The 9,372-nt window shown below is 44.4% G+C and overlaps 1 long non-coding RNA gene across 1 annotated transcript; it reads right to left on the bottom strand.

Annotated features, from left to right (window-relative positions):
- Window positions 1–1,935: 1,935 nt before the first annotated feature.
- Window positions 1,936–7,012, bottom strand: LOC115152419 (uncharacterized). The gene is made up of 2 exons (XR_003867480.1): window positions 5,339–7,012; window positions 1,936–2,715 (listed from the first exon to the last, which is right to left on the bottom strand). It is a non-coding gene; the product is annotated as an uncharacterized LOC115152419 (long non-coding RNA).
- Between the last annotated feature and the right edge of the window lie 2,360 nt (window positions 7,013–9,372).

Here is a 9,372-nt window from a genome sequence, read left to right on the forward strand (position 1 = left end):
GAGCACCTCCTCCTAGCTGCCCACTGCACTGAGGATAGGAAACTGTCTCACCACCGATAAATCCACTATAATTGAGAATTTCAATAAGCATTTTTCTACGGCTGGCCATGCTTTCCACCTGGCTACCCCTACCCCTACCCTGGTCAACAGCACTGCACCCCCCCACAGCAACTCGCCCAAGCCTTCCCCATTTCTCCTTCTCCCAAATCCAGTCAGCTGATGTTCTGAAAAAGCTGCAAAATCTGGACCCCTACAAATCAACCGGGCTAGACAGTCTGGACCCTGTCTTTCTAAAAGTATCTGCCGAAATTGTTGCAACCCCTATTACTAGCCTGTTCAACCTCTCTTTCGTGTCATCTGATATTCACAAAGATTGGAAAGCAGCTGCGGTCATCCCCCTCTTCAAAGGGGGGGACATTCGTTCCCCAAACTGCTACAGACCTATATCTATCCTACCCTGCATTTCTAAGGTCTTTGAAAGCCAAGTTATCAAACAGATTACCGACCATTTCGAATCCCACCGTACCTTCTCCACTATGCAATCTGGTTTCAGAGGTGGTCATGGGTGCACCTCAGCCACGCTCAAGGTCCTAAACGATATCTTAACCGCTATCGATAAGAAACAATACTATGCAGCCGTATTCATTGACCTGGCCAAGGCTTTTGACTCTGTTAATCACCACATCCTCATCGGCAGACTTAGTAGCCTTGGTTTCTCAAATGATTGCCTCGCTTGGTTCACCAACTACTTTTCCGATAGAGTTCAGTGTGTCAAATCTGAGGGCCTGTTGTCTGGGCCTCTGGAAGTCTCTATGGGGGTGCCACAGGGTTCAATTCTTGGGCCAACTCTTTTCTCTGTATACATCAATGATGTCGCTCTTGCTGCTGGTGAGTCCCTGATCCACCTCTACGCAGACGACACCATTCTGTATACTTCTGGCCCTTCTTTGGACATTGTGTTAACTACCCTCCAGACGAGCTTCAATGCCATACAACTCTCCTTCCGTAGCCTCCAACTGCTCCTAAATACAAGTCAAACTAAATGCATGCTCTTCAACCGATCGCTGCCTACACCTGCCTGCCCGCCCAGCATCACTACTCTGGACGGTTCTGACTTAGAATATGTGGACAACTTCAAATACCTAGGTGTCTGGCTAGACTGTAAACTCTCCTTCCAGACTCACATCAAACATCTCCAATCCAAAGTTAAATCTAGAATTGGCTTCCTATTTCGCAACAAAGCATCCTTCACTGATGCTGCCAAACATGCCCTTGTAAAACTGACCATCCTACCGATCCTCGACTTCGGCGATGTAATTTACAAAATAGCCTCCAACACCCTACTCAACAAATTGGATGCAGTCTATCACATTGCCATCCGTTTTGTCACCAAAGTCCCATATACTACCCACCACTGCAACCTGTACGCTCTCGTTGGCTGGCCCTCGCTTCATACTCGTCTCCAAACCCACTGGTTCCAGGTCATCTACAGGACCCTGCTAGGTAAAGTCCCGCCTTATCTCAGCTCGCTAGTCACCATAGCAGCACCCACCCGTAGCACGCGCTCTAGCAGGTGTATTTACTGGTCACGCCCAGGGCCAATTCCTCCTTTGGAATCTACAATTCCAGTGTTTTTAAATTGCTATATTGTATTTACTTCGCCACCGTGGCCTTTTTATTGCCTTTACCTCCCTTATCTCACCTCATTTGCTCACATTGTATATAGACTTGTTTTGTACTGTATTATTGACTGTATGTTTGTTTTACTCCATGTGTAACTCTGTGTTGTTGTATGTGTCTTTGCTTTATCTTGGCCAGGGCGCAGTTGTAAATGAGAGCTTGTTCTCAACTTGCCTACCTGGTTAAACAAAGGTAAAATAAATACATTTAAAAAACAGTTAGGTTCTTATTTTTCAGAGTAAATAACCCACGGACTTTAGAGAAGCTTTAACCAAGTTTATTCTTCCCAAAGGTTCTGTACAGCTGAAATCAGACAGCAAAACATTCAGGGTCACAGTTATATACATCCCACTTAAGACACTCCTCTTTCTCTCCAATCCTTACATTTTATGGCTCTACAGGAAGCTAATAAAGAGTGTAACAGGATTCCAAACATTTACTACTCTCTTAAGAGAATCTGGCCTCACCTCCTGACCTTAACCCCTCTTTCATCCAATACACAGATGTCCATCTGTCTTCCCTATATCAACCCCTCGCTCTCCTCTCCTCTCCTCCATCAAACACATTCCAAAGCCTTCTGTCTTTCTTCAGAGAACCATTAACTTTAACATAACACCCAGTCTCTTTCATTTCCTATCATTCATTTGCTACCTCAATGATCAAAGTTTAGCCGATTCCAACAGTCCTTCCTCTTGAACAATAGCGTCCTAATGTTCACTTTACATAAGCTTGGAAATTACTTAAAGGGATAAACAATAGTAATAAAGCATGAATAAAAATAAACTAACAAATGATTATAAAACATAAATTAAACAAACAAACAAATGAACAAACAATGAACAGCCAGTCACCGCGAGGTGTACAAACTCAGAGACGTATGGCCTCTACACTATGATCCCACAATTTTATTCCCATCTATCATTACATAACAAAATGCCATTTCAGCTGAATCTGCCGTCTTGTTCAATGGCAGATGGAGCGGCTGTGGTTTCTCCACTTCCCCCTTCTGGTTCCTAAGAGAGTAATAGCACAAGACTTGGAAAGACACAAAAAAAACACACACACACATAATAGCATTAATATTGTGTTAAGATATTCACAATTATATATGAATGACAACTCAAAGTTTGATAACATGACAATTCCCACTCTCTCTTAGCCTGTCTATGCCTTCAGGATACTTTTCTGCTGAGCTTGGCAAAAATGGAAGCGCTAAAAAGCTTCCTCATGCTTACACCCAGTCTTCCCCATCAGACTACAGGATCCAAGAGGTGTTCCCAAGCCATGTCATTCTCACTTTGCTCCTCATCATCTACCTCCATAGACACCCGATATATACGTGCGGTAGCCTTAATCAATTTTACCTCATCTTGAGGTAACTCAACACTGTGTATTGGTTTTAACATCAATGCCCTCAGCACATGATATCCCAACAATATCACCAAAGTACCCCCTGCTATTACTAACACTGCTCCTGACGCATATCTCACTATTCCCCTCATTTGTGCTGTGTCCAGTTCCATGCAGTCACTATAGCCTCCTGCGCTACTACTACTGCTCCTTCTGTTACTGTCCCTACAGCGACTGCTGTGAGAATAGCTATTGCTCGGAATTTGTCTCCTGCTCTCCTATTGTCTTTGTAGTTTACTGATAGGTCTAGAACTGAACCTTTCTGATACCCCCTACCTGTTTCCCAGTTTATCCCTTGGTCTCTAGCTACCGACATCTCCAATGACCTCATGTGTTCTGCTACAGTTGGTACCTGCAGATAATACATCCCTGTGCTCAAGTTAGGTACACATCTCTCATCCCAAGGCCGATCTACCCCCCACCCGTTTGTAAACACACTTGTTACAGTGTAGACTTTGGGCCCCAATGGTTGATAAGCTGCCACTTTCTGACATTTTCTGTTTACTGTGGGTCGGTCCCAATCTACTGGAAGGTATGTCAAGTGTTTACTAGCTGTCAGAAAGGCGGCAGAGATTAATGGCGTTGGAAGAGTATCCAACCGTACAAAACTCTGAGTCACATGTTTCTTAATCACACTCTGCAAGAGATGTGATGCTATTATCACAGCACATTTTCCTTCTGGCGATGTGGCCTCCTGTATACAGGGATCAGTTGCTATTCTTTCAAGTGTTATGCCTTCTGTGACGAACTCATTACCGAAAGTTGACAACAGCGTCTGAAATGACAACACTATCTCTGCTACTTTCACCATGATCGGGGTATGTGTAACGTTCAATTCCTCTTCATAATAGTCCCTATATTGTACACATCTAGCCGTCCTCCCTTTCCTACGAGCTATTTCCTGTATTAATATACATAAAGGAGTAGTATCGTTCCCCAGAGACTCTAGTACCCACTTCCTTAACTTACTAGCCACACAAACTTCCGCCCCAGTCATATTAAATTCTGCTCTCCCAACTCCCTGTAACGTTAATGCCTTGGTTTTTGGGACCCCATAGAATGCACTGATATTGGTCCTGCCAGAATCTGCAACTAAAACTTCGTAGGACTGACCCTTGACCCCTCCATCATACCATCTACATTGATGTATGTCTGTCTCTGTCACTAGTTCAGGCCCTAAATGTGTCTGTAAGTATGCTTTCATCTGCTCATATGCATCTTCTTCCCCCTGTCGCTTGACAGTAAAATAGTCCAGTTCCCATATTCCCCCCTTAGGATGTTGTCCAGAGTATAATTACCCCAAAAAGCTATCTTTCCCCAGGTTCGTGGTCTACTGGTGTCCAAAACTTTCCCTGCCCACTTCACTACCTTAGTTGCTGTACTAAAGGGCATTACTGGTGAATACAACATCCTTTAAAGAGATAGCACTTCCCCCACACTATCCTTTGCTGCTCCACCGTCAGCAATGGTTGTGTCCACACTATTAACCTTCTGAAATGTTTTAAGTTCGGGTAACATTAATCTGAAAGTTATCAACTGAGCTTTAGCTGATCTTGAACCCTGGCACATGACGTCTATTTGTGGCAACAGAGAAAATCTAGATTCGTTTTGTAAACTCAGTATTATTACATTCCTTCCACACTCCTGTCTGTACATTCCTTCCACACTCCTGTCACACCTTGTTTAGAACAACCTACATCCAATGTGCTAGTTCTCTGATCAAGTGGCTCCATCTATATCACTATACCATCGTGATTAGTGACCTGTCTAGTAGTCGAAGCGTTAGTATCGACTTTACCCCAATGCATTCTCGTGTCTTCATATTTGGCAACCCATTCTATGTTAATAGTCAATCTATCGTCTTTACATGGTTCATTAACCATCAGAGCAACCGACACTAAAATGGTGACGATTAAAATCGCTCCCAGACCCACCCCAACTGCTTGTCTACAGTGGACTCTACCCTTTCTCTCTCGCTTTAGCTCCGCTTCAGCTATCGTTTATTTTTTTTATTTTTTTATTTCACCTTTATTTAACCAGGTAGGCAAGTTGAGAACAAGTTCTCATTTACAATTGCGGCCTGGCCAAAATAAAGCAAAGCAGTTCGACACATACAACAACACGGAGTTACGCATGGAGTAAAACAAACATACAGTCAATAATACAGTAGAAAAATAAGTCTATATACAATGTGAGCAAATGAGGTGAGATAAGGGAGGTAAAGGCATCATGGCGACTTCTAGCTCACCCATTATGCTGTGGGATCTCGCTTCACGTGAGAAGTGTGAACCCACCAAGGAGAGGCTGTGGTCTTCACCGCTACGGGTGCAGTTAGTAGTACGGTGTATGGTCCTGACCAACGCCGTCCCAACGCCCCCGCCTGGTGGATTTTGATGTACACTCGATCTCCAGGAGTCAGCCCGTGCTCTCGGTTATCTCCTGGCGCCTGTTCCTTGTGTGCAGCTTTCACCTGGGAATATACACACTGCAATGCATGGGTCATTTTCTGACAATATGACAACATAGATTCTCCCATTATTGTCAAATCACTAATTTGTGACATGTGAATAACAGCCCCTGGAACCCTCATTGGTCTGCCAGTCACCACTTAGTGTGGCGTGAGTCCAGTAGTGGCATTAGTTGAAGCCCTCATTGACATCAGTACCACGGGTACATTTGTAACCCAGTCTTTCCCTTCGGTACCTTAAAGTCTTGGGCAATTTCTCCTTAATCGAACGATTCTGACGCTCCGTAATCCCTGCCGCTTGCGGCCTATACGGACAATGAAAAGGATGGGAGATTCCCAAAGCCTTACATACCGCTTGTAGCACTTTAGAAGTGAAATGCGTTCCTTGATCGGAATCCAATGTCCGAAATAAGCCCCATCTTGGTATCACCTCCCTCCACAAAGTTTGTGCCGCAAAGTTCGCTGATGCTGTGGAAGTTGCAAATACTTCCGTCCACCTTGAAAATCTGTCCACCACCACCAATGCATGGGTCTTTCCCCTGCTTCGAGGGAGTGGCCCTATAAAGTCAATCTACAATGATGTGAATGGTTCTTCCGGCAGGGGGTGCTGTCAGGCAGGAGTAGGCATTGTTGGTGCAATATTATGTTGGGCACATATCACACACCTTAAAACCCAGTCCCGAAATGTTCCTAACACGCCCTTTCCCCACCACGTCATCTTGAACTGAGAGTACATGTTCACAGCCGATTGATGAGTTGGTCCATGATACATTTCAGAAAGAGTAACATGTATCCCACTTGGCGCCACGGGCCTTCCAGTGGTAGGGTTATACCATAACCCTTCACTGTCTACTTGGCACCCCTGCTCTAACCACTCCCACATTTCTTTCTTGTTAGTTTGCTGCTGTAAATCTATTAGACTCACAATCCCAGCCTTCGTATTCACAATTTTTACATGTGGTTCTCTAACACTTTCTCTCACCAAGGCAGCCGCCTTAGCCATTTCGTCTGCTCTACGATTACCTATGGCGATATTATCTGTGCGACAAGTATGAGCTTCACATTTCACCACTGCTAATTTATTGGGCAACTGCTTCTAATAATGCCTCTACCTCTAGTCAATTTTTTTATTTGTGTTCTTGTCGCTGTTAACATGCCCCGTTCTGACCACAATGTACTGAAATCATGAACTTCTCCAAATGCATACCGGGAATCTGTGTATATTGTTACATTCTCCCCTTCCGACCACCTACAAGCCTCGGCCAGTGCATGTACCTCCGCCCCCTGGGCTGACACCGAGGCTGACATTGGGTCAGCCTTTACTACTCCTCTGTCATCACACACAGCGTAATCCGTAACTCTCTTCCAAGCTGTGGTCATGTAACTAGAGCAGTGGTTCTTAACCTTGTTGGAGGTACTGACCCCCACCAGTTTCATATGCGCATTCACCGAACCCTTCTTAATTGGAAAAATGGCTCTCTTCACCTTGAATTCAGCGAGCGTTGTGTTCTTGTATTGTCCATCTCCATGCAGCTTAAGGAAGTGTTCTCTTAGTTTTGCCGGTGCTAGACTAGAATTGCTCAACTTGGCATTGCAAATCATGCAGTTAGGACGCTGACTCTCATCACGTTCCGTTATACATGTGAATCCATATTGTACGTATTCGTCCGACCACTTTCTTTTTTTGCTCGACATAGTTAGTATGAAGGGATTAAAATATTAAGAAAGAAATCACACGACGTACCATCACGACAGTCACAATTCGACTACTGAGCGCGCCAAATTCCCTGCAGCACAGATAGGCCAAGCGATGTTGCGTGATCACCTGCAGCCAATGATGGCCAAGCGGGGCGTGTCATCACGAATCATATGAGTCGGGTGTGTGTCTTGACCTCCGCCGAACCCCTGAGACTGACTCACCGAACCCCTGGGGTTCGATCGAACCCAGGTTAAGAACCACTGAACTAGAGCCATCTGTATACAATACTTTTCCCGATTCTAATGCTGTCCCTTGCAAAGCAGGCCTAGGTTTTGGAGTAATCTGATTTGGGTTACATGTATGCGATTCACCTTCCCCAGGTAACGGCATTAATGACGCAGGATTTAAGCACCTATCTTATGAAATTGTATATTTTCCCCATTTAACGTTAACTCCCATTTTGTCCATCTTGCACTAGTAACATGTTGTGCTTTCGTGCTGTTCACAATGGTTGCTACTGCGTGTGGAACATACAAATCTACTTTTTGACCCATTGTAATGGAAGCCGTGTTATGCAACACCATTTCAGTCGCCTGTACCGCCCTAAGGCACGGTGGCATTCCTTTTGCCACCGAGTCTAGCGATTTACTCCAGTACATTATTGGTCTCTCTCTACCCCCATGATTTTGCGTAACCACCGCGCTACAATGTCCTTCTTGTTCATGAACAAAACTTTCAAAGGTAATTTTAGGTTTGGCAATCCCAATGCTGGCGCTTGACACAATTGCTTCTTTAACTCGACAAACACTTCCTCACACTCTTGATTCCACTCTATCGACTCATGGGGACCCTTCTCCCCTTTTGTCAACTCTGTAAGTGGCTCAGTAATTTCAGAGAATGACGGAATAAAATGTCTAACAAAATTGAAAACTCCTAAAGTTTTCCTGAGCGTGCAAGGAGTGTTTGGCCGTGCCAAAGAACGCATGGTTTCTACCCGATCCCGGGTAATGTGTTTCTTTCCCTAAGAAATCGACACCCCCAAATAGGCTACCTCTTTCTTTGCTAGTTGTGCTATCTCATAAGATGCTTTATGACCCTATTCTGCGAAATAGTCAACCAATGTGGTGAGGTCTCGCATATGAGTTTCTTCGTCTTTTGACAGTAATAACAAATCATCCACATACTGTATCAACACAGAACCTTCAAATGTACACCCTTTTAACGATTGTTTCAATGCAGAATGATACCAAGTGGGACTATTTGTAAATCGCATCGGTACTCTAGCCCACGTAAATTGCTCCCCCTGGCAACAGAACCCGAACCAGTGTCGTGACTCCTCAGCCTCACCAACCAAAATCCGTTTGTCATGTCTAACACACTGTACCATTCTGAGTCTGAGGGAATAGATCACGATCACGTTCAAGTAATATTGGAAGGTCCTCCGCCACCGATTTCTCAGCCTCTGGTTTAAAAGGGTATTGCTTCATTGGTGGTGGCGGTTCTCCCTCAACTACAACAGGCTTGCAACCTTTGACTAGCCCACAATCTAATGCGTCTTTTGCCCATAATGGATGGTCCTGAAACAACAATTGCTCGGCTTTCGTCGTTCTTAAGGCCAATTTTAATTTATTACCTTTCAGAATCCATTCCCCCGGCATCTCGCAAAGATTATCCAACCCCAAAATCGGTTCTATTCCCGTAGCCATGTAAAATGATCCTGGTCCTAGTTTTAAAGACATAGGTAATAGTTGTATCGCTTTAGATTGTGCCCCTGTTACCCCCTGAACGTGATACTTTTTCCCGTCATCGTATGGAATTAGTGATATTTGAGCGCCTGTATCTATTAGAAAGTTGTGCGAGACGTGACATTTACGTCTCCTTTCACATAAAAAACGTCATCTCTATGAACCACTATTGATCGAATGGAGGCCATGTACTGCTATGCAAAATGTTCCTGTCCCACTGCTTTTAAGAGGGTTTGCTTCTGTTCTTTTGACAAAGATGCAAACGCTTTTACAGCGCCATTTCCTCCCAAAGCAGCAGGTTCCAGTACCACCATACACTCATTCTTCCAATGCCCGATAGCCCCACACCTAAAACAGGGATCTAAAGCTTT

Source organism: Salmo trutta, chromosome 17, assembly GCF_901001165.1.
Source record: "Salmo trutta chromosome 17, fSalTru1.1, whole genome shotgun sequence".
NCBI lineage: Eukaryota > Metazoa > Chordata > Actinopteri > Salmoniformes > Salmonidae > Salmo > Salmo trutta.